At 38.1% G+C, this 27,448-nt stretch overlaps 1 pseudogene; it reads left to right on the forward strand.

Moving 5' to 3' along the window:
* Positions 1-94: 94 nt before the first annotated feature.
* LOC133825421 (regulatory-associated protein of TOR 1-like) lies at positions 95-26,839 on the forward strand (annotated as a pseudogene).
* Positions 26,840-27,448: the final 609 nt, after the last annotated feature.

Below are 27,448 nucleotides of genomic sequence, written 5' to 3' on the forward strand. Positions count from 1 at the left end.
TAGGTCGCCTCCCACAAGGATTCCCGTCCTCATTGCCATGAGCTTAGAACTCTCGTCGGCGTCTCTAGTTCGCGCGGTAACGTTGGCAAACCTACTCAGGTATGCTTTCAAAGGTTCCCCGGGCTGCTGCTTTACATTTGCAAGCACTACACCAAATACCCCTTTTCATAACATAAGAATATAATACTACTGAAAAAGTATTATGATATACTTATATGTGGTAAAAGAAAAAAATGGCGGTAATTTATTTTGGGTGCCCGCCTATAACTTGTAAAAGTTATATTTTTTCCCAGCTAATTCTTTTTTAATTACATTGTTCGAACTACCCTGTTTTCTTCTTCGGCTACGGTGTCTCCGAAGTCAATCCCCGTTTTCTTCTTCGGCTCGCATATACTCTCTCTCTCTTCTTTTTTTCCTTTCTTTCTTTCTCTGGTTTCCTCTTCTTTGACAAAATCCTATTTTGCTTAGTTTTTTTCCTTCTATTTTGTTTGTGCCGCCACTATTATTTTATTATTATTTTCATTTTATTTATTTTTTTATGCGACTCAAATCTTCTTCCTCCCAACCTAGGATTTTCAAAGAAGTCCGTTGGGATTTCTAGGGTTTCTCGAGCTGGATTCTCTCTCCTTCATTAGATGAATCTCCATGCACCGCTGGTTCAGCGACTTCATTGACTAGTTCTCTGAATCATTCTTGTATTCCATTTCTTTTTTCTTCTTGAATCTTTCCGACGTTCTGGTGTTCATTGGTTGAATTGTTTTTAGTTATGGTTTCTCGATTAGGGAAGGGTTGATTGATCTCTTCTTGAGCTATTGGTTCTGTTTATTGAGGCCTTTTTCGATTTGAATGGCATTAGGGGATTTGATAGCCTCCAGGTTTTCGCAATCTTCGGTGGCGATTGTTTCGAATCATTTGGAAGAAGAGTACATTTCGAGCCATGATGATGTTGATTTAAGTTCGCAGAGAATGGATCCGGAGACTGCTAGTAGTAGTTATGGAAATGGCACAACTGCCACTACCACGAGTATGGCTTATTTTCCTCAAACAATAGTTTTGTGTGAATTTTGGCATGAGGCTTTTGAGGCTTGTCTTCCCATCGGTCCATCAGATAGTGGTTTAGTCTCGAAATGGCGACCTAAAGATCGAGTAAACTCTTATCTTTTCAACTAATCTCATTTCTTTCTCTTAATTGTTTGTTCAAATGGGGTTCCGTGATGTACCTTCATCAATTTGAAATTCAGTTGATATATAACATTGGTTGTGCCAAATTGTGAGTAGAATAACTACTAGTTTTTCAAGCATACAGATTCATATACTATATGGTTTAGTAATTGCCCAAGTTTGGATATAAAATCATTTCATATATACGTTGGAGCCTGAAGATATGATGGAAGTTTTTTATTTGTTTTTACGTTCAATGTTGCTATATGTCTGCATAAATCCACTGACACAGAGGACAATTAGAAAGATAGGTCCAAAGCCTCAAAGCACCAAGGTTGGTTGAAATTTTGGGTTTAATGAGATGAAGCTGACAGGTAAGTAATCTACATGCATAAAGATGGTGATCATCATTTTAAAAAGCTAAGTGGATGGAAGGTCATAAGATATTTAGTTGTCATTGGATTGGACTGTCTTTGCTCCCTTCCCCAGTCTTGCAACACATTCGGGTTTTACGAAAAAGATTTTGTACGGATACAGATATGTATAGGATGATATTGTTACAAGTAACTGTGTAATCATCTGAAATGTTTGTTTATGTGTTAGCTGTGAATATGTGCTAGATATTTTATCGACTGGAGGCATAGTCAGTTAATCTATCTATTGGAAATGTTTACTTTTAAGTGGAAGTTAATTTTATTGAGTGAGTTTAGTTTATGATATCATTGTCATTTTAACTTATTTTCTTATTTTATTTATTGCCCGACAAAAATTTGGTATCTTTCTACCTTTCAATTTAAACTTAGGTATTTATTAAAAAAAAATAAAGTAAAAGAAGTTAAACTTAGGTATAACATAATTCCATATAATGTAATAATTTGCTTCCAATTAATGTTAAAGTTCCATATAATTTATCACTTAAATGCCCGCCTTACTCTCTCTTTCCTTGGGTTTTGTTATGCTGCATTTATTTTCTCGTTGTCTGCTTAATTTAACTTCTGTTTATTTTCCCTATGCAGATGAAAATGGGATATGTTGCTCTTGTTTTATGTTTAAACATTAGTGTAGATCCTCCAGATGTGATAAAGATATCCCCTTGTGCTAGAATGGAGTGTTGGACAGGTGCTTTATTACAAAGCTAAATTCATTGTAGTGCGCATGTGTATGTGTTGGCATATGTGTCTTCCTATATTGTTTTTTGTTTTTTATTATTTTTCATGGGTAGCTTGGCACATATTGTTTGTGATATGTTTTATCACAAGTTGGACTCTTATTATGATCACAAGTTAAGATTGTAAATTCTCTTATGTTTAAGATATTCACTTTGGCAAGTGATGACCAATATATGATTTTTTGTCAATTTTATTTGTACGAGTGCATTGAATTTTTTGTAATCCTTTGCTTGCAGATCCTTTTTCAATGGCACTGCAGAAAGCTCTTGAAACAATTGGGAAAAATTTGAGTGCTCAGTATGAAAGGTGGCAACCAAGGGTGAGGATATTATTGGCTTGTACAGAGTTCATATAATATTGTCTTAGATTTAATTTTATTTACCTTTGAAGATCCTTGAGCAGGCACGATATAAGGTCCAGCCTGATGCTACTGTGGATGAAGTGAAGAAACTTTGTAATACATGTCGCCGATATGCCAAGTCTGAGAAGGTCCTATTTCATTATAATGGCCATAATGTGCCTAAGCCGACTTCTAGTGGTGAAATTTGGGTTTTCAATAAGGTCTTCTATTTCTTTGAAACTCTTTTATGTTGTTTAATTTAAGGTCAATAACTAGAGTCTTGCTTGGTTTCTCACCAATGTTATTGGTACTGCACAGTTATACACAGTATATCCCTTTGCCAATCAGTGACCTTGATTCCTGGTTTAAGACACCCTCCATATATATTTTTGATTACTCTGTGGCTGGGAATATTGTGAATGCTTTTATTGAGGTAAAGATTTAACTCAAAACGTATAATCAATTGATATATATATGGATAATTAAGGTGCTAGGTGACATGAATTCATTATCTTTAATTAAGATATTTATATATAAATATTTTTGTATATATAGTGACTTGATTTGATGGTTTGGCAGCTTCATGATTAGGTTGCTTCTAGCTCCTCTGGATCCACAAGGGATTGCATTCTACTTGGAGCTTGTGAAGCACATGAGACTCTTCCACAAAGTGCTGAATTTCCTGCAGATGTGTTTACGTCTTGTCTCACAACACCTATTAAGATGGCTTTGAGATGGTGAGCTTCTTTCCTTGTTCGTCTGTTAGGATTGCCTATCGCGTTTATGCATCTTTATTTGAGATCATGCAGTTTTCTGGTTTTGCCTTGTGGTATTTATTCAATATTTGCTGCTTCCTAGTTATTTTTAGTTTGTCAACTGAAAGTCTTTTAGCTGTGCTGTTTGTTTAAAGCTGTAGGAGGTTAGAAATGGCAGTACTTTCTGATTAGCATGAGTAGTGATACTGTAGTGTACTGTGCATGATTAGCATGCTATGAGACTGTATTATATTTTATGCACTTGTACAAATGTATATATTTCCATGTTTAAGGCATACATTCATTATAATGTCGTCTGTGGATTCTGCTTACATTATATAACCATATTTTGACCATGTCAATCCTTTATGCTTTCTTCAAGCGTTTGGATTTGTGCTTATCTCATGATTAGTTTTTATTTCTTCTTTCAAATTTGTGATCAGTTTCTGATGGGTGCATTGTGTAACTATCAGATTTTGCTTGGTTTTATTTTCTGATGGAATTTACAGTTGCTGATAGATTTTTGGGACCAAGGACTAGTTCTTTCGTTAATCTTTGAAGATGCTTCATTTTCCATCTTTATATTCGTTGATAATGCATAACAAAGTTTACATGTTTAATAAACGTGTGATAGTACACACACACACATGCATCACATAGTTTAGACTAGTGATCATCATTTTAAACAGTTTTTTCATTTATCCTTGTTCACTTCATGAAGACCTTAAAATAATAATACAAACAGATAAGTATTTATCTTAGTTTTCCATTTTATTCTTTTAAAGTTTTCAATGTATCATTTAAGAAAAGACTGTAAGTTTGTTGTTGTAAGCTTATGAACCGCAGATCATCTTGGGTTGGAATTTGGTATTTTATCACATTAGTTATACTGATCTGCTACTATCATGGTCTACCATCTCTATACGATGATCAGATGCGTCCTTATTGCTTGATTAAGTTTATGGTGCATGGATTAATTAGAGCTCATCAACAAGCTAGGTGAAGTTGGTTTATTATAATTTTATCTTCGGCTTTTGATAATTCTCACATATTTATACTCTGTACAAAAAATACTTTTTAGGACTAGCATTGCGAGTCCTAAAATAGTTTTTAGGACTCGTGGGGTGCGAGTCCTCTATTTGAGAGCCTTAAAAGCGAGTCCTAAAAGAATGTTTCTAGGACTCACAACGCGAGTCCTAAAAACTCCTGTTGAGTGTCTTTAAGTAAGTTTTTAGGACTTGCAAAAGATCCCGTTGAGTGTCTTTAAATTAAGATTTTAGGACTCGCTTTGCATGCCCTTAAAAGTAATTTTTAAAAAAAAAAATACAGCTACAATTTTCATTTTGATTTTTAAAAAAATATATCCCTTTGAGAGTCTAGAATGTATTATATATGTTAGATTTCTGAAATTTTAGTTTTTAAAAAATTAATATATATTTATTTTAAATTAAAAATTATGATTTAAATGAAAAGTCCAAATTTTAATACAAATCAAAGTTCATAACAAACCACAACACACAACATGCATTCAAAACTTGACAAATTAGATTAGCAAGAACATGAACGATATTAATATTATAGTATCAGAGTAATAGACAAACAACAACATGAAGACACAGATTTCATACATACCATAAACAAATTATAATTTGTTTATCTCCAAAAACTATAAACTAAACAGGTGGATTATGAAGCAGGGTTGTCTTAGCAACTAAAAGTAAAAGGTAAAACTTCAATATCTTTCAATAAATAATCAAGTAGACTAAAACTTCTACCCCTTACATGTGAGAATATTGCACTGTCAAATAAAACAAATAATTAAAATCAGAATGCCACAATAACATGAACCTTAAACTACAACCCCGAGCCAAGATTGCCAAAGAAACATTTTTTTCTTTTCACTCTCTCCTTCGTCTTCTCCATGCGTACTCCCTCTTTGTCAATCAACAAACCTGCGAAAAGAAAAAAAAAAGAATGAAACTGAACAGTTTTAATGATTGTCATTTTCTTAACAAATATCAATGCATATTGCAGTAAGTATATACCAATTTAGTTAATCTATTGTCACCATTATCACCTCAAACAAGTGGTTTGAATCTACCATCCTAGGCATTGGCATATACTCAAAACAAAAATATCACAATATCCTTTCAAATATATAATAGCCCTTGCCCATCGCAATTGCAAACTCAGTCACTCTACCTCACATAGCAAACCCTAGTCAAACCATTGCAAATAATTTAATACCAGAAATGAACTCAAACAAACATATAAACTTTATACAAACCATTCAAGTTTTGATGGTCTCCACTCATACTAATTATTAATAGTGTATTATATTCTTCAAAACAGTGACACCTAGTTTCTAATTGCATATTGATTTATATTAGGCTAATGCTACCAAATGCATGTACTCCCAATCAAGTTATCAAAAAAAATTGTTATATATATTAAGGATATATGTGTGTATATGATCCAACGCAACGAGCAAGAGGTATATATATATATATAACACAGATGTGCATGGCATGCATATGTATCCAAATTAATGACATATCCTTTTATGGACTATATTAGAGATCAGTATGATATTAATGCACTTCTGCAAATATAACATATTTTTTCATAAACCAATGCCTGAGAACACAACTTCTACCATTCAAACCTTCCCATAAAGAGAAATAAAAAAAATATAAATTAATCAAAGTAAAATAATAGAACAATTGGAGAGAAACCTGAAGCTCATATATCAGTTTCTACAACATTGGACCCCACACAAATGATGGTGGTTACATAGTCTATTTTATATTCAAGTAATGTTTATATAAATGTCTGCCAAATAGAGAGGTAACATTTCGATTGACTATATAAAACATGCTTAAAGGTGTCTCAAACCTTTAGATTTTGGAGCCTAATATTAAGATTATAGGATAAAACTTGGGACTTTCATCAAACATGTGCTATGCAAGAAAATTGTAGAACATGTTCTCATATCCCCAAATTTACTAGCCTAGCCATCTGTCACATTCAACACCAACATGTCAAACAAATCAAACAGCACACAGGTTTTCATCCATATATCACCGCAGCACACAAAATTCTCAGATACTACTTCACTAAGCCATGCAAGTTCTCAATCTTCCGTTATCACCGCAGCACACAGAATTCTCAGAACCTACTTCACCACGGATGAATATCTAAGATATTCAAACTCCACTAAAGTAATACAATTATCATTCAAAATTGTAAAATATTGAAAATTAAAAAAAAATTAAATACAACATACCTCTTGCAATTAGCTACCGATCCAATGCTTTAAAGACCAATGCACATGCTAGAAAGCTTGTTAAATAGACCGATCATTGTTTTCTTAATTAATAGAAGGAAAAATTCATTTGGAAATAAATAAAACGACAAGTCGATCTATATATATGAACTAAGCAGTTATACTATGGCCAGTCTCAGTCTCAAAGCAATATAAATTGGAATACAACAAATATGGCAACACAAAAAAAATCCTAAATCTAATATCAATATCATTACGAGTCTATTTAGTATTTAGATCGTCATGATCTTGGACTGAGCATTGGCCCATTTGGCCAAGTTTTCGATCAAAATTCACTAAGGTTTAGTCTATTTCACAAATTTTCCTTACCTCTATGTGGCATCTTCATAAAATTAATGCTTGAAATATTACAACGTGGAATATATTGTACTAAAAAGTAATACAAGTACGAATGGGAACCACAAAAAGTGTTGTTCTCAAATAAATGCTAGTCCAAAATAATGAAACTTTGAGTCCAATATAACTATGAATTATCAACCAATATGCTAATAATGTCAAACTTTTGTATAACACTTTATACTATTGAACCTAAACGTGATCACAAGAACCAAAAGTGATGCTCAATGTTATAAATCACATCAAAAAAGACATTAGACTAGGGACAAGAAGAAAACTAACATATATAAAAGAAGAAGTACAAAATGTTACGCTATATGTGTATGCCAACACACAATAAGTACATTCATACAAGTATATGTTATAATCAAACCAATCAAACAAACACAATTCAATTATAGGATAATCATAGACAAGTCTGAATCCACCACCCTAAGTAGAAGATAATTAATCAAGAAAATTAATAGATGTAACTACAATATGAATTCTAAAACTATCAAAACATGAAAGAATACAACTATGAAGAAAAACACAATAGAATTAAAAACATGTAATAACAAATCACAACCACACACTAGCCTAAATAGATTAGAACAACTTATCACTTATGTATAATATAAATAAGCTGGAGGAAAAATCCAATATCCTGAAGTCCAATTAATAGAAAAGACAAGTTAAATTAAACTAGCAACAACCTTCGTGACAAAGCATCAAATAGCTCTCTTCTAATAATAACTCAAACTGTTACACTTTTCTTTCTGGAAAAATATTTTAATTACAAACTAAATAGCCATTATCTAAGGTCAACTGTCATGATATCCAAAGAATAGAAAAAAGAGCAGTATTATTACTAACCAAAAGTTCCAAAGGATGACCTTTCCTCGTGATCCTTATTGCACGCTTCAAATTCAACATAATATCAGCTGCAATTATCCATATCATGCCTTAAAAAGTATCTTAAATGAATTTTTTAAAATTACTCTGATATTTCACAAAGTAACCCCACAAATAATAAGTAATTCTAATCACATATTCAAATGAATATTAAAAGCATATATAACAATCGATCGCAATAAATAAAGAAAGAAACATAATTTTGAGATTACATTGTAAAGTAGTAGTCATCGACTCCTATGCATATTCCCCTTAATGAATATAATATTTCCATATAATCCCACTTCCACCCAACTATGAGCTATATTTGCATGTTATATCACTATGTAGTATTTCATACATGTCCTTATGCCGTGATGTAAGTTTCTGTAGCTGACCCTCTATGGTACTATGATATACATTTTTAAATAACAAAAATTTTAAAAGCAAAATAAATGTAATTAGAAGTAAATTATGTATTTAAACATGGATGATAACTACATCTGCATCTCATTCATTTGTTGAATGGTCAAAAGAACCACCTGGATGTTGAATCATTATTTAAAAACTTTGCTTGTTCCCATGTTTATATTGATTACCCTCTATATTCGAACTCTTTTTAGATAGGTATTGATTCAAGTCATTTCAAGTTAATATATAAAGGGGATCTAACTTGGTGACATCTCACGGGGGACAAGAACTTCATTTATCAATAAAGAGATGGGTAGCATAAAGAGAAAATATACACTGCAAAGATACACCACAATCAAAGTCATGTGCTTCACTTCAAGACTCATCAATTACTTCTCATAATAAACCATTGATTATAAAAGCATATAAACTAGTGAGACTCCAAAAAAGACACTATCTACAATAACTTGTGATTATATATTCATATAGCACCGTTTATGGAAACGTTAAATTACCCCTATCATTTTCTTAATTATTTCGAAATGACGAAACTAATCACAAGAAATGAACCAAACAATCCTTATAGCACTGTTGATCCTGATTTTGGTCAACTGACACGGAGTAAAAAATGCTTGATGTGGACAGATATGTTAGAATGAATATAATGACGAAAACAGTAAATCACGCAAGGATTTATAGTGGTTCGGCCCCAGAAACTGGTAATAGCCTACGTCCACTTGAGCTATTATTGATATAGGATTCAAAGGAGTGATAAAAGAACTAGGGTTCAATGAGTTTCACCAACCTCTGAAGAACAAAACAACACATCGAATGTGATAGCTCTAATTCACTCGTAAATCTCTAATCTTCAGTAATTAGAAAGCCAAAAGTCCCTTCCTTGAGCCATTTTTCTCTATTTATAGGCTCAAGGAAGATTACATTAATTTGTTACAGATATTCTTTCCTAAATAATTGGATACTCAGGAAATCATGGGAGACAATTTCAGATATGATCATAACTGCATAAGATTTTCTCCAAATATAACGAGTATACGACCAAGATGGTCGTATATAACGATTGAGCGTCGCGCCATAGAAATCTTTCTGGTCGATGGTAGAACAAGCCTTCTGCCAGATGTTAGCCACGTGTACGAAACGTCTGCCATGTCATCCATGCCTATTTTTTGGATAACATTTGCCCCCCAAGTTTGTTTAATGCGACCAGCAATAAAGAAACTTTAGGCAAACAACAGTTCATATGCCCCACGAAATCTGTCAGAGTCTTCATGCGTTTTTGAAAACCGTGACATAATTATGTCTAATCAAGCCTTTTCGGTTATCAAGAAACCAATTTGACGGCTTATAGACTCCCCCACGTTTTGAAAATGGAAAAGTCATGATTGCCACTTTTTGCTATACTTCAGCCTCTATAAGTAACCTTTTTATCTTTCTTATAATCCTTTACTTCACCATTTGTATCAAGAACTTTGCTCCAGAGCCTAGAATTTCGAAACAATTCAGACGTCTTGCCGAAGATCTTTCCGACTCGAAATTTTTTATTTTTCTGAATCTCCAACCTTTGCCCAGGTAACCTCTCGGTCTTTCAAACTTTTCGTGATGCCATGCATGTAGTTACTGTACTCTGTGATTTCCTGCATTCTTGAGTAGAAATTTATGAGGATTCTGTGTAAACAATCTGATGCTTAGTAAGAAAGTGTATTTCTGCTTTATATAAGTTAGAAGCTAGTTCGATAGTAAGGATCATAGGTTTAGGGCGTAAGATCGACGTAAAAATTTGATCTTTAAGCTAGTTGAAAAAACTGGGTTTTTTCCCGCCCTTTTGGAATTGAAAAAGTTTCTTTTCAGAAATTTTTTTATTTCCTTTTTGATCCGTTTTTCAAATTGCTAGCACCAAACTTAGTGTATGGGTAGGATGTTGCTGGTCAATAAACGCGAGCAATGTTATCCCAATCTCCCACGTAACTCCCCAGGCTATGTGTCTTATCTCCTCCTTTGTCTGTTTGTAGTTCATATGCAAGACCCTTGGGGAGGAGAAAGACCCATTGAAGATGACCTCCTAGCTCAGCTACTTGAAGGCAAAGAATACCCCTCTACTCTGATACCAGATATCCCTTTCTTTCGCCTTAGCCCAAACACTTCCCCAGTTCCAACCCAAAGAATGGCTCGAACAAAAACTAAAGCTCAAAAAAGGAAAATCCCTAACTCCTCATGCCAGCCTACTGCTGATGCCCCATCGACCAGTGGTCGAGGCGAAAATGTTCCTGACGCCAATATACAAAGGCATGCCCGTCCTCGACACGCTGCTCAGCCGGATGTCGAGTGGCATGTTGTTCCCCTAAGTAGAGTGACGACCAGGATGATCGCCAACTACTTAAATAAGTATAAACTGACAGGGGTGACCCTGGTTAAACCTTCCCTCGACCAGAGGGCCAACCTGCCAGGCGGGGCCTACAGCGCCTGGTCGCGGTTTCATATTGAGGCAGGTGCCACTTTGCCTCTTCACTCATTCTTTCAGGGGGTGGCAAATTACTTTGGAGTTGCCCCCTTCCAAATCACCCCAAATGGATATAGAATGCTGGCCGCACTCTATATCCTTTACAAACTCAACAAATGGCCAGAGCCCACTCCCCACGAGGTCAACTTTCTTTTTGACCTTAAGTCCAACCCTAACCAAGAAGGCACGGTGTTCTTCCACTTTTGTCATCAAGAAACCGGGCGCACTTTCTTGTCCGACACTACTCACATCTCCAATGTGGGGAGGTATCACCAGGAATACTTCCTTACTCCCGACTTAGCCGCAGACAACTTGGCCTTCACCCGAGGAGGTAAAAATTCTTACGTCACTAGCTTCTTCGCTTAGTGTTTTTCTGCCACAATGTCTTGGCATTTCATTGTGTTCCAGGCCCATGGTTACATCCAATCCCAACACCAGGGATGGAGTCAAGGGCGGCACTCTTAGCCCGCATGTCGAATGCTGATAAGAGTGTCAAAAATTTAGTTACTGAGGCTAACCTTAGGTTGGCCGGCCTCTGGAATCCCCAACCAGCGACGAGCGAACCTTCGACGGATAATGCCCAAGCTGAAGTGGAACTCGAGCAGCAACCCCAAGCGTCTCCTCCATGGAGGAGACCAACTGGGGTTACGATCAGGGAACCTACCGTCCCTCACCGCACAGAGAAACCCTACTGAACTTTCTAACGACTCGTTGGATGAAAACGATATAATAATCTCGCTTTTAAATCATTTGCCAATTCCCTCTCATCTATTTGATGGGGATGGAAATTTTAAGAATCCTCCCTCTTTAAATTCAGATTTCTTCGAGGCAGTAGATAGTTCAGTAAATAATGTTACGACCAGTAGTTGTAGCGCGGGTACTTTACTTGTAATTCTTTTACTTTCATTCTTTTATCCTGCATGACCATTTGGTCTTACTGCTTGCGTTGCTTCCTTTTGTGCAGATATGGACTCTGAAGATGTTTTTGAGCACTACCAGGTTGTCGCTGCCTTTTCTGTCCCGAAGAAGGATAGCAAGAGGGCTCGAGGGGAAAGCAGCAAGACTCCCTCGAAGAAGGCTTGAACAGATGATGTTCCAGTCACTGCCCCCTCAAAGGAGAATTCACCACCTCTGCTCTCCCCCAAGCAGACGACTCCCACTCCTGCTGATCCACAGCCCTCTTCCAAGGTTCCTGACAAGGAGGCATTGAACACCTCGCCCGAAGGCTCCCTGCCCAGCTTCGTGGTCAGCTCAGCCAGGGAGAGGATATATAAGCTCTCCAAGCACAGACGCAGCCAGGCAGCCATTACTGAAACTGCCTCCATGGAGGCTGATCTGGTCGTCAATAGAGGGCTGAATGAGATAGTTAGCGTAAGTTATCTCCTATTAATTTATCATTTATTTCTGATTTCTTGTTCTTACTTTATCTTATTCTCTGTCTTCAGGGGCTGCTAACTTTAACTGCTGGCTGGCGCTGTGTTGGGGCGTTGGTCTCTCAGGGAAAGAACTTTGACTCCAGGCTTGCTGAGACTAAGCAAGAACTTGAGGCTGACAACAACAAGCTGCTCGAGGAGAATAAGGAGCTGTTCAAACAGAAAGAAAAACTGTGCGAGGACAAAGCTACTCTCACCAAGGAGCTTCTGGACGCCCAAGATGCCCTCAAGAAAGCCAACGAATCCCGGGAAAAATTCAGGGAAAGTGTCAGGCTCAACACTCAAGCATGTGTTTAGCTTGAGCTTGATCTGATCGCCAGCAAGCAGGAGACGGGGGAGCTTGAAACACGAGTGCAGGAGCTCGAGGAGGCCGGGGCCAAGAATTTAAAGAAGTACAAGGAGGCCACTCACCTCTGCTTCTATGAATTCTGGAAGCATAACCGGGAGGCTAACTTCGACTACCTGTCCGAACGTTTGAAAAAGACTCTGATGGCGCAGTGCCCCATCCGGCCGGAAGAAGAAGAAAAGGCCAAAGTGCCTGCCTCTCCAGAGATCTCCCTAGCAGGGGGGATTGATGGTGCTGATGCTGAAGCTGGTCCTTCCGCTGACCAAGGAACTCCTCCCAACCCTCCGGCTCCTTAAGAATTTTTCTCTTTTTATTTCATTTTCATGGCCCACGGATCGTATTGTAAAGACAATTTGTTTTTGTTGCTGCAAGGGCAGCTTTTTACTTTTAATTAAACAATTACATCCGAGCAGTACTGCTCGCGATGTAAAAGAATGCCTTTTGATATTATAATATTTTTTTCTATTATAACATCTGTTCGCATGACCAAACTTAGCATAGTACTTTGGCTTGATTTAACAAAATATAAATTTTAAAAAATACTCTAAGTACCGTAGCATGCTTTCACTTATTTTGTTCATGTGTTTACATACCTCTTGCTATGCTTTTCTATCGATGTACCTTATATTCCCCCCAAGTGATCGAGGAGCTTTAGGTCCTTGGTCACTTGCCTTGACCATGACCTGTGCGAACATTACTGCTCGGTAGGAAATGTAACACTTATAATATAGCAAAACAACACATGTAATGAACAAATACTTGTAAATTTTTTTTTACAAAGGTTGGCAAGAATGACTGGCTACGCACAGTCCCTTATAATTCTCGTATTAAAAATGGACTAAACATGTCTTTACGAGTGATCTTAAAAAGATCTTACACTTATAAGCGATTAGCCATACAACATGGCTAACCCTTTTTCAAAACTTGTAAAAAGTAAAAATTAATACAAGCCAATCCTTTAAAAAGGACTGTTTATTGGTAATACTTGCGCAGGTGTTCTCCATTCAAATAGCATGGAACGCGATCTCCATTTAAGCGTGCAAGCTTGTAGGTGCCTGGATGAAGGACTTCTTCAATCTGGTAAGGTCCTTCCTAGTTTGGTCCGAGTACTCCAACAGTTGGGTCGCGGGTGTTTAAGAAAACTCGTCGAAGTACTAGATCTCTGACGTTGAACTTTCTTTCTTTCACCTTTGAGTTAAAATACCGGGCGACCTTTTGCTGGTACGCAGCAACTCAGAGTTGGGATTTTTCTTGTTTCTCTTCAAGTGAGTCTAAGGATTCCATCATCAGTTGGCTATTCTTGTCCTGGTCGTATGTGATTCTTCGATGTGAGGACTGATCTAACTCGACAGGAAACATATCTTCATACCCGTATGCTAAGGAAAACGGGGTATGACCTGTCGCTGTTCGATGAGAAGTTCTATACGACCAGAGTACTTCAGGCAGCCATTCTGGCCATGCTCCTTTAGCATCTTCAAGTCTTTTCTTCAGGGTATCTTTGAGTGTTTTGTTCACTGCTTCGACTTGCCCATTTGCTTGTGGATGTGCGACTGAAGAAAAGCTTTTGACGATTCCATGTCTTTCGCAGAAGTCAGTGAATAGGTCACTGTCAAACTGGGTGCCGTTGTCTGAGACAATTTTTCAAGGTAAACCATACCGGCAAACAATGTTCTTGATGACAAAGTCAAAAACTTTCTTGGTCGTTATGGTAGCGAGCGGCTCAGCTTCGGCCCATTTGGTGAAGTAGTCAACTGCTACGACTGCATATTTTACTCCACCTTTTCCTGCTGGCAGGGATCCAATCAAGTCTATACCCCATACTGTGAAAGGCCAAGGACTCTACATATGCTTTAATTCGTTGGGAGCTGTGTGTGGGATCTTCGAAAATCTTTGACACTTATCGCATTTTCGCACAAACTCCATTGAATCTTCGTTCATAGTTGGCCAGAAATAACCCTGCCTCAGAATCTTTTTTGACAAGCTCTGCCCCCCAGCGTGGTCCCCATAAAAGCCTTCATGTACCTCCCTCATGAGTTCTTTAGCCTTTTCCGGTGTAATGCATCTGAGCAGTGGCATGGAGTATCCTCTTCGGTAAAGGACACCATCGACCAGTATATACCTAGTAGCCTATCTTTGAAGAGTTCTGGCTTTGTTTCTATCTGCTGGTAGTACACCATTTGTGAGATACTCCAAGTATGGTGCCATACATGTATCCTCCATCCGGATTTCCATACTGGTTTCGTCTGCTCGTATGCTCGGCTCGCATAATCTCTCCACTGGCACTATATTCAAAGTGTCAGCGTCTTTCCCACTTGCAAGTTTGGCTAAAGTATCTACAGTTGAGTTCTGATCTCGGGGAATTTGCTAGAGGGTATACTTCTCGAATTGCGCCAACAAATCTCTAGTTTTGTTTAAGTAAGCCACCATTTTGAGGCCCCATGCTTGATACTCCCCTAAGACCTGATTCACTACCAGCTGTGAATCACTGTAGATATCAAGCACTTTTATACTCATGTCTTTGGCTAACCTTAGTCTTGCGAGGAGTGCTTCATATTCGGCCTCATTGTTTGATGCGGTGAAATCAAACCTAATAGCGCAGTGAAATCGATGCCCTTCTGGCATTATCAATATCACTCCTGCTCCTGCGTGAGATTCGTTGGATGATCCGTCCGTGAATAACTTCCACGAAGGAGCTTTGACTTGGGGCTCAGGCACGCTAGGCTTTTCGCACTGCTCGTTGTCTGGGAGCTCAGTAAACTCGGCAATAAGATCAGTCAAGACTTGTCCTTTTACTACTGCTCGCGATGAATATGTGATATCGAACTACCCGAGTTCGACTGCCCATTTTAATAAGCATCCAGCCGCCTCCGGCTTTTGCAAAACTTGCCGAAGGGGCTGGTCAGTTAAGACTGTGATGGGATGGGCTTGGAAGTAAAGACGTAACTTCCTTGAGGCCAAGATTAAGCAATAGGCTAATCTATTGATGGGAGGATACCTCAACTCTGCCCCGATTAGCCTCTTGCTCACATAGTAAACCGCCTTTTGTACGCCTTCTTCCTCTCGTACTAGCACCGCATTGGCAGCAAATTCGGTGATCACCAAGTAAATGAATAAAGTTTCTCAGTCCATGGGTTTTGATAAAACAGGAGGCTGTGCCATGTGGGCCTTTAAGGCCTGGAAAGCCTGCTCGCAGTCTCCTGTCCATTCGAATTTCTTTTTGCCTCTAAGTAGATTGAAGAAAGGGACGCATTCATCCGTCGACTTGGAAATGAATCTACTTAGTGCAGCAATTCTTCCAGTTAAACTTTGCACATCCTTGATTTTTGTTGGCGATTTCATGTCAATCAAGGCTTTTATCTTGTCGGGGTTGGCCTCGGTTCCTCTTGAATTGACAATAAACCCCAAAAATTTCCCTGATCCTACTCCGAAGGAACATTTAAGAGGATTTAACTTCATCTGATATTTGTTTAGAACATTGAAACACTCTTGCAAATCCTTCACATGTCCTTCTGATTTTTTCGACTTTACCAGCATGTCATCCACGTACACCTCCATGTTTACTCCGATCAACTCCTTAAATATGTGGTTGACCAATCGCTGGTAAGTCGCACCCGCGTTTTTCAGTCCGAAGGGCATTACTTTATAACAGTATAACCCCGTATCAGTCCGAAAGCTAGTGTGATCCTCGTCTGGGGGATGCATACTGATCTGATTGTATCCTGAGTATGCATCCATGAAGGAGAGGATCTCATGTCCTGCAGTTGCATCGACCAGCTGGTTGATCCTTGGGAGTGGGAAGCAATCCTTTGGGCAGGCTTTATTGAGGTCTGTGAAATCCACACAGGTTCGCCATTTCCCATTAGGCTTGGGAACCAGTACTGGATTAGAGACCCACGATGGATAAAACGCCACCTTGATGAACCCATTCTCGTTCAGTCTCTCGACTTCCTCTTTTAAGGCTTTCAATTTATCCTTATCGAGCAGCCTTCTTTTCTGTTGCACGGGTGGAAAACTCTTGTCAACGTTCAGGACATGGCTGATAACTGCAGGATCTATCCCAGCCATGTCTTTGTGTGACCAGGCAAAGACTTCTTGGTTCTTTCGCAAAAACTCCACCAGTGCATGCTTTGTGGTTGCTTCTAAGTTTTTCCCGACCTTCACAACTCTGGTCGGGTCTTTCTTGTCAAGATGGACCTCTTCCAGGTCCTCGACGGGTCCAACATCTTCTTCAAAATCCCCAAAGAGATGATCTAAGTACCTATCCTCACTTTGGGCAACACCCTATTTGGTGACTCCATCACTGGATTGGGCTTGTGTGTCAATAGCCATTTGCAACCTATCTGGGGGAGTGCTCTTCGACGTTCCTTTCTTCGCCTTTGTAACTGAGGCGTTGTAGCACTCCCTTGCTTCTCTCTGATTTCCCAACACGCGTCCTACCCCTGCGTCTGTTGGGAATTTCATGGAAAAGTGCCATACTGAGGTGACGGCCTGAAGATCAACCATTATGGGCCTTTCAATGACAGCATTGTACGCCGAAGGACAATCGACTACTATAAAAGTAGCGAGTAATGTCCTGGTAGCAGGCACTATACCTGCTGTGACTGGAAGTCTGATTGACCTTGCTGGGGTGAGTCCCTCGCTTGAGAAGCCGTAAATTTTTTGGTTGCAGGGCTCCAAGTCCTTGACGGACAACTTCATGCGTTCCAGCGAAGATTTGTACAGGATGTTTTCTGAACTTCCTGTATCAACTAGTACTCTTTTCACCATCATGTTGGCGATTTGAGCGTCCATGACCAGCGGATCGGAATGTGGGAACCGGACATGCTGGGCGTCGCTATCAGAGAAGATTATCTCACCATCCTCTGACCGAGCCTTCTTTGATGCCCTGTCCTCCACAGTCATCATCTCGATGTCCTAGTCATGACGTAGGGTCCAAGCATATCGTTCCCTCGCCTTTCCACTGCTTCCCGCGAGGTGCGGACCTCCGCAGATGGTGAGTAAAGTGCCAGCTACGGGGTCAGGCTGCAAAGGTAGCGAGCGTTGGAGTGCGGGCGCATGGTCGTTGCCACCTAGAGCCTCTCGTTGGGAATTTCCCGAGGCCCGTACATATCTTCTCAAGTGTCCTTGTCTAATAAGGAACTCGATTTCATCCTTCAGCTGGTTGCATTCATTTGTATCATGTCCGTAGTCGTTATGATAACGATAGATATTGGTAGTGTCTTTCTTCGAAATATCTTTTTGAATGGGAGCGGGTTTTTTATAAGGCACACTAGAACTCGTGGCCTGATAAACCTCTCCCCGAGACTCAATAAGGGCAGTGTAGTTAGTGAACCGTGGTTCATAACGATTGCCCTTGGATCGTTTATTGTCAGAGGTGGAAGGCTCATTATGCGGCCGTTTCCCCCTATTCTTGCCATTGCCATTGTCGTTCCCGTTGCCTTTGCCGTTGCTGTTGGGTTTCGACCCATTGGCGGCTTTGGCGGGCTCGACAGTCCCCTTATCCTTGCCTGGGGTTTTCCCTTCTCTGGCGATGGCATCTTCGAGCATGATGTAACGATCAGCTCGATCCAAAAATTCTTGAGTTGACTCCATGCTTTCTGAGGCTACTCCACAAAGGCGTGCGGCGCCTAACTCCCGCAGTCAGGGCCATCATCTTGCCCTCGTCACCCACTATTTTGGCTCCAGCCGCTGCTCGCATGAAGCGCTGGACGTAATCCTTCAGTGGCTCTCCCTCTTCCTGGCGTATCTCGACCAGCTGATTCTCCTCAGTTGGGTGCACACAACCCGCAAAGAATTGTCCGTAAAATTCTTTTACGAACATCTCCCAAGAAACAATACTTGCAGGAGGGAATTTGAAAAACCACTCCTGTGCAGCGTCAGAAAGTGTTGCAGGAAAGATCTTGCATTGAGCGTCTTCGGACACTTTCTAAATGTCCATTTGTATCTCAAACTCGCTGACATGAGATATCGGATCACCATACCCGTCAAAGTTTGGAAGCGTAGGCATCTTAAACTTGCTAGGAGTTTCTGTCATAGCTATCCTTTGAACGAAAGGACTGCCTCTTCTCCTATCGTACTCGATGTGAGAAGTCCGTCCTCCGACTAGTTGTTGTACTGCTTGGTTCAGGGCGTCTATTTGGGCTTGCACGACTTCGGGGATCGTCGGGGCCTCTGATGCTAGGGGAACGTACTCGTCATGCCGTTCTCGGCGATCGTTGAGTACGTCTCTTAAATCCTCATCTCTTCCTCCCTGCTCGCTTGCACCAAGCCGGTTGAAGACGTTGTTTTGTCTGGACTGCCCCCAGCATCGCGTCTCTCAGGTTGGTCTTCCCTAGGTGGTGGGCTTCTGCCCCCACCTCTTTCTCCATTTCTTCGACCGGCATTTCGTCTGCCTGAGTCAGCCTCATTATAACAATGGCCATCTCTGAACCTTGACTGGCCATGGTGGGATTGACTGTTCCCTCGGTTGCCTCCTCGGGCTGGAACGTCCCGAGCGTTAGAGGGTGGCCTGCATTGGTCGGTGGGTCCCCGTGCATTGTCATGCCGTGGGGGGCCCCGGACCGCAGAGCCTGTCTCTGAGTTCCTTCTGTTACTAGAAGGACGCTGCCCTTTGCTCGGTGGGTTCGGTTCTTCACCCCTATGGCGTCTAGGACTGTGGGGCTGCTGCCCGACCCTATTTTGCCTTGACTGCGGGGGATTGTCGCGACCAGCCTGGGATGGAGGCTGCGCTTCAGGATCCCTCAGCGGGACATCTTCCTAAGGCATCAGTGGCTGCTCGGGCCTTTGGGGGCTCGAGGGCTGGATCGGCGGGCTAGGATTAGGATCCCTTTGGGGTGGCCCATTTGTAGGTTGATCAGGCGGTGAGGCAGGTACAGCCTGATTCCTAGCCAACTGTAAGGATGCTTCGAGGGCTGCCATGGCCTCCCTCTGGCGACAATCCATCTCCGCCTTTCTTTCACTTAATTCCTGGCACTGTCACTCAATTTCTTGTTGCTGCCACGCCATAACCTCAGCAGAACTTTCTTGGCTGGCCCTCAGACTGGCCAGTTCATCCTACAATACCCCCAGGGTATTCCTCAGTGTCTCGGAATCCAGTTCTTCCTCATCGAATTCCAAATGTGGCTCATCTTCAGTCACGTTTGGAGGAGGCGGCGGTTGAGATGGTGTAACACTAGCTGCCTGTCCAGTCTTCTTTGTTGTTTTCGCCATTGATACTTGAACAATATTATATCAAGCTCTCAATGAAAGCACCAGAATGTTGACTCTAATTTTGGTCAATTGACACGGAGTCAAAAATGGTTGATGTGGACAGATATGTTAGAATGAATATAATGATGAAAACAGTAAAGCACACAAGGATTTATAGTGGTTCGGCCCCAGAAACTGGTAATAACCTACGTCCACTTGAGCTATTATTGATATAGGATTCATAGGAGTGATCAAAGAACTAGGGTTCAATGAGTTTCACCAACCTCTGAAGAACAAAACAGTATATCGAATGTGATAGCTCTAATTCACTCGTAAATCTCTAATCTTCAGTAATTAGAAAGCCAAAAGTCCCTTCCTTGAGCCATTTTTCTCTATTTATAGGCTCAAGGAAGATTACATTAATTTGTTACAGATATTCTTTCCTAAATAATCGGATACTCAGGAAATCATGGGAGACAATTTCGGATATGATCATAACTGCATAAGATTTTCTCCAAATATAACGAGTATACGACCAAGCTGGTCGTATATAACGATTGAGCATCGCGCCATAGAAATCTTTCTGGTCGATGGTCGAACAAGCCTTCTGCCAGATGTCAGCCACGTGTACGAAACGTCTGCCATGTCATCCATGCCTATTTTTTGGATAACAAGCATAACTTCAAAATAAAATCAGTGAAGACAATAAAGACTTTAGAATATGCACACACATATATAAACATCAATTTGGGGAAGTTCAACCAAAAGGGAGTTGATTGAAAAAGGTCCTTAATATTTCATCTCACTCTACCTCCAAAACCATCTACGATCAACAATAATAAAGACAAACGAAAATGCCTAGTAGAAGAACCATTAAAACACCAGCAGAAAAAACAAAATCAAAAATCAAAAATCAAAAACCATAAATAGAGACCTTACCATAATGGGAGCAAAGAGAGTGTTTCGAACGTAATGGGAAGGCTGCCAAAATACAAAAGTGACTATCCAAAGTTAGACAAAAGTGACCAGACGCCGCTGGAACTGGAGAAGACGTCGCAACTGAAGGGAGAAAACGTCATCGGAGGTGGAGCAGGTGCCCATCCGTCGTTGCTTCTTTGTGTGCTGAAATGAGTTCATTCTTGGAGTCCCAAATGTGTCGAGAGCTTGGCATGAAATGAAACCCTTTTCATTAATAACCTAATTTTTATTTAATAATGCAAGAAAACCTAATTTTATATATAAATTAATCTTAATTTATAGAAAAATGAAATTATGATAATCTTAATAAATAATCTTAGTTTATAGAAAAATGAAATTATGATAATCTTAATAAATAATATTAATACTTAATATACATTATGATAAAATTATTATAAAAACATATAAATATAAAAGTTAAAAGTCACCATTCCAAATTTTTCAGCCCAGGTGTTTTTGCGAGTCCTAAAAAAGTATTAAGGACTCCCAAAGCAAGTCCTTAAAATTGTTAAGTAAAACACTCATTTTTAGCCCAGATTTTTTTAGGACTCGCATATTTTTTTTTTAACACTCATTGAGAGTCCTAAATTGTGTTTTTTCAAGACTCTCAATGAGTGTCCTAAAAACTCCATAAATATTTTTAAGGACTTGCATTTATGTGCGTGCCCTAAAAAAGTGTCCCATAAAGGGTATTTTGTAGAAGTTGGGTTGCTGATGATTTTGTTCTTCTCTTCCATTTGACCTTAATTTGTTCAAATGATGAATGTTATATAGTTTCGAGCACATTATCACTCTTTTGGTAATGTTCTTTGGAAGGAGGAAAGATGAAAATACCTCATCAATTTTTGAACATTCACACTTTTTCTCATTGTCATTCCCAATTTTATTATTGAGTGTAACATCCTTGTAGTTTGACTCATTACAAATCGATGGAGTTATGTCTGTTGTATAAAAAAAAGATATGACCACCTGATCTTTTTAGTGAAGTGATTCCTGCTTACATTCTTTGTGCCTATAAACAGATTACCCTAGTTTCCAGAGGTTGCTGGGTTGGTATTAACGGATGATTTGAACATTTGAGCTGTAAGTTCGTGTGTAGATGTTTTCTGATGTGTTTATTTCAATGTTTAGCATTCACTGCTATCTTTATTTTTATAACAGGACCTGCACTTAGCTGTAATATCTGGGTCTTTTCCTATCGGTTTATATGTATGGATTATATATTTGATCTGACCAACTGGCTTATTAGCTCTTTTAGTTTTTGAGAATTTTGTTATTCTGCTGATTTTAATGGAGGCTGAAATTTCAGTTATGATAGTACTGCCAGATTTTTCTTTCATCTCTTAATGTTGCCGATCTTGCTTCCTCATTTTGAGACTTGTAAACTTACTATTCAGTGGTTTTTAATGCAATTTATCTTGTGTTATTTAACTTTCTTTCTGTTCCCAAAATCGTATTTGGATTCCCATTGATTGAATGGTAGCAGTTTCATGATGCATCCTGTTTCTCAGGTTTTGCAGAAGCTCATTACTACATGAATCTCTTGATGAGTCGCTAATTGATAAAATCCCTGGCCGCCAAAATGACCGTAAAACTCTTTTGGGGGAATTAAATTGGATTTTCACTGCAGTGCCTGATACCATTGCATGGAACGTTCTGCCACATGGTAATTTTTTCTTTCCTGTGGTTTGATGCTCTATGGTCTAACTTCTTTGAATTGAAGTACCCTTAAGATTCTTTTGGTGCTATATGTTTCTCATACCTTTGTATTCTACTGCAGAGCTTTTCTAGAGGTTGTTCAGGCAAGATTTGTTAGTCGCTAGTCTTTTTAGAAATTTTTTACTTGCTGAGCGAATTATGCGTTCTGCCAATTGTTCTCCGATCTCTGATCCATTGTTGCTGCCTATCCATCAGCATCACATGTGGTAGTACTAAAGGAAACACTAAAGAAGTTAATACTTACTGTTTTATTAGTCCAAAAGTCACTCTGTAACTATTGCACATTGCAGGGATGCATGGGACATGGTTACTGAGATATGCCTTTCTCAGCTTCTGTCATTGGTTGAAGATCCTACTGCAAAGTTCCAGGTGCATCTGTAGTGTTTTATTATTGGGTTTCTTTAGTTATCTGTCTTTAGATATGTAATGTTTTCTATCTCATAAGCTTAATACCGGAGTGCAGCCTTGACAACTCTTGCTCACATTACGTTTTTTTTTTTTTGTTCAGCCAAGTCCCTTTTTTATGGAACAGCTGACAACTTTTGAGGTTTGGCTTGACCATGGGTCAGAACACAAGAAACCGCTAGAACAGTTACTGATTGTTCTCCAGGTTAGGTGGTTCATTTGTCTATTATCATTTTTTGAGGCGTGATAAACTTTTCCAAGGTGTTGTTTTGTATTAGAATAAGTATTCACAATCAGTCTTGTATTTTATGGTTTAGTATTGTTACCACCAATGGTCATTTCTGATTCATGTAGCTGTTTTTTATTAATTGTGTTGCTAATGATAGTGAAGAAATAATAGCTAAAAGAGAGGAAAGGGAAAAGTTTGCCTTGGAGCACATAGCAAAATGCCAACATTCTTGTGGGTTATTATTTTATTGTTTGATGTTCTATAATTTAATATTTTTCTTGAATATATAGTGATTTATCTGGGGTTTTACTGTTTTTGTTTTGTTGTTTTCTATGTTGTTGGTCAGCTGTGAGCAAGCCTAATACTCAAATTGCTCGGTGGGATACAAGATTTGAGACGGGTACAAAGACAATCTTGATGCAACCATTCTTGCCTATTGTAATTGCTGCAGATGAGAATGAGCGAATCGGATATGCTGATCTAGCAAATTTAATTCATTTTTAATGTATTTTACGACAAAAGATGGTCATGTTTTCTGTAACTTATAGAAGCTGTGTGCTGTGGTGGTTGCTGAATGGTTTTTTATCACTTAGTATAAGTGGATAACCATAAGAAAAATTGTGTTTTGAAGTAATGTTTGCATCAAGTGGTCTATTTATTCAAGTCCTTCAATATTCCACTAAAAATAGCTTATTATTTCTGGTTTCTCAATTTTTAAAATGTCCAGTCTTTTTTTGGGTTTAAAAGGTTGGCCTGTTTATGTAAATGTAATTCAGTGTATGTTTTTTTTTTGGCTGCTCTGTCTGTAATGTGCTTGTGTTTTTGTATCTCTCTGTTTTTTTTCATTGTGATGAATGTCTTATTTTTTGTTTTTATGGAAATTGTATTATGACAATTTGCACATTTTTTTATTCATCTTTTCCTATTTTTTTTTTTTGGGATGTGGTATAAGTCCTCGTACTTGACTACTGTTTTATTAATAGTTTGTTTTACCCTAATTTAAGTTTACACATCAAGTAACATTTCGTCTTTGGTTATCTTTTAGGGTATGGAACTATGACGAGGCTACACTTCTCAACAGCTTTGATAATCATGATTTTCCAGATAAAGGAATTTCTAAGCTCTCCCTTGTGAATGAGCTAGATGACAGCTTACTTCTCGCAGCGTCATGTAAGATACTAGACTGCCGCCTAGTTTTCTCATACTTTTTGGGCACGCAACTATTATCAGTTCAGCTCCCTGGAGTTTAACTTTCTGTCCATGCATGATCCAGATGATGGAAACATTCGCATTTGGAAAGATTATGCATCGAAGGATGAGCATAAACTTGTTACAACTTTCTCTTCAATTCAGGGTTATAAACTGGGCATTCGAAGCTTGAATGCTGTTGTGGATTGGCAACAACAATCTGGATATCTGGTAATTTGATTCTTAATGAAATGTAATCTTAAGGCTGACACTCATAATGTTTATAGTCAGTAATGGGCATTTAACTAATTTATTTGATGTCTTGTTTCTAGTATGCTTCTGGTGAGGTTCCTCGCATCATGATTTGGGATCTGGATAAGGAGCAACTTTTTAAGTCTGTTCTTTCATCACCAGACTGCAACATATCAGCATTGGTCAGTTATACTTTTGTTGTGTTCTTGTGTACAGCTATAATGATTGCATTAATTTTGTTACTTGCTTATTATTTTAAACTTAAAATATGTAGAAAAGGTAGTGAGTTGAGAGTTTATGAAGGACATTCCCTTGTGTTATTTTTTTTTTTTGAAGTTCATTTAATTTTGTATATATATCTAAATATAAATAATACTTCCTTTAGATGAGGTGTGGGTTTTGAATATAAATACCACCTAAATTTTTCGTTGTTGGCAGCTGATCCTTGAGATTTTTCTTTTACAATAAAATCTTTTCAGTTTTAAAAACAGTAGCAATCAAGTCCTTAATATTAATTTTTTAAACAAAAATCATAGTTTATAAGGTTAAAATTGGTATTTCCCTGTATTAATTACACCCTCAAAAAATTTCTAGCTATTAGTGTATAGTAAAATAAAAAGAAAATTCATTTAAAAACTATGATTTTTAAAAAAAAAAAATCACAATGAGGTCTTAAATTGCCACACTTTATTAAACTCAAGAATTTTATTGCAATTTTATTTTTTAGGTATTAGATTGTCAAACAACAAAACTTGGTGTGTATTTATGCTAATAAATTTTTTTGTAAAAAAAAACAAAATTTAAGAGAATTTTTTATGCACAATTTATTTAGATGAAGGTTAACTATTGCAATATCATTTGGTGTTGGATGGATTTGGTATCAAGCCTGTTCTTATATTTTATTCTCAAGTACATCGAGTCAATGGGTTGCTTGATACATATTTTCTAGACATTACCTGTAAGAAAAGTTGGAGCTGCTTCTTATTTCAATTAATATCACACCAAACCTGAACTCACTTATTTTTTATTATATATATGAGCTATTTTTGCAGCTCCTGGAACTGTGCTAGTTGGGATGAGGTTTGCCAAGTTTTTTGTTGTTGATATTGATCTTTTGTTGGTATTCACTTAGCTTTGGGTGGGAGTGGTTTTTTGTTTCTTTATTCAAAAGTAATTTGATAGATTTCCAATTGTCCAAATGAGCTCTAAAATTTATAACAGGTTGCTTTCTGTTTTTAATGTGCTGCTCTTTATATTTTGAGTTACATTTGTGGTTTCTTTGGTATGTCTTTATTTTTGTCTTTTGTGGTTGTGTGACTTTTCTCCGATTGGCTGGTATGTCAGGATTACTGGATTTGCTAAATGGGAGTTCTTAGTTTTATATTTTTTTATATTTTGTGTTAGTATGTACTTGAAATTATTTCACTTGTTTATTTGTCTTCTCTGTGTTCTCTTTGTAGTCTGCCTCTCAAGTTCATTGCTCACCAATTCGCTGCTGGTTTTGTTGATAGTTCTGTCAGACTCTGATGTGCGAACACCTGAATCGTAAGCCACCAATTAATCCTTAAATATTTTGATACAAGATGTGAATCAGCTAGTTCCATTATGTGAATGATCTTCCTTCTTTGATGTACATATGAGTGATTTTTTCTTTGGTATTCTGTTCAAAAAAAAAAAAAGAAAAAGAAAAAGAAAAAAATGTGATTGTTTTGGCTGGAAGGAGCTTTTGTCCTTTACTCATCTACCATTTATAATAGGCTGTTCTGCGCAGTACAGCCACACAATCAGAGGGTAGAAAGAGTTGTGGGGATTGGCTTTCAACCAGGACTGGATCCAGCTAAGGTAAATAGAGAATATTATGATAATAGTTTTCAGTTTCCAAAATGGTCATTACTCATGGTTAAAAGTAACCCTTCTAGTTCTAGCAATAACATACTATCCCATATGCAACATTCTTCTTCTTTCTAGAGTGTAGGTAAAATGGATGGGAGGTCTATCTGTGGTTTTTCCATCAGTTTGTGTGTGAACCATTGAATTTCATTTAGAAGTTGGTTGCTCCTTCTATAGTTAAGGTTTAAGTTGGATTGAGGCTCTAAACAAGTTGGTGTGGTCTGTGTAAAGAAAGACAACGCATGTTTATTTATGGTGATTTTATGCTGTCTATTTTTTAGAAATTGTTGGCAGAATTTAGGTAGGCATGGTCGCTGCCAAGAAATTCCTTTGATTTTGTGGCTCAAACTTTTATTTTAAACATGCTTTAGCAAAACTCTTTGAAGAGAAAGATATATATTCATATGATATTTACTCAGCTTTTTTTTGCTCAATTTTCATAGACTAATCTATATTATCAATAAGGTATCAAGTTTGAGAAAACGACTCAACAAGTGTGAGCAAGGAGCATTGGCAAGGAGCATTGCAAAGTTAATTAACTTGATTATTAATTGCAAAAGGTACGAAAATATGTTCTCTTAACTTTTTTATTAATATCATACAAATGTTAGAGGAGTTTGAATATTTTAAATATTCATTTGTAGAGAAGTAGGTTTTGAGATTAAAATTGTGTGTTGCGGTGATAATGGAAGGTTGAAAACTTGTGTGTCTTAGAGAAGTAGGTTCTGGAAAATTTGTTTGTGTGTTGCGGTGATAACGGAAAATTAACCAATATGCAATCCAAGATTATGATAGCATTATTGACTATTTTAGATGAATGATATGATATTTCATGACCTCATTAGATTTTCTTTTAGGTTTTATTTACCAGATTCAACAAGTCAAGTGCAAAAGAAAATCTGATTTGGAAGGCT

Source organism: Humulus lupulus, chromosome 3, assembly GCF_963169125.1.
Source record: "Humulus lupulus chromosome 3, drHumLupu1.1, whole genome shotgun sequence".
NCBI lineage: Eukaryota > Viridiplantae > Streptophyta > Magnoliopsida > Rosales > Cannabaceae > Humulus > Humulus lupulus.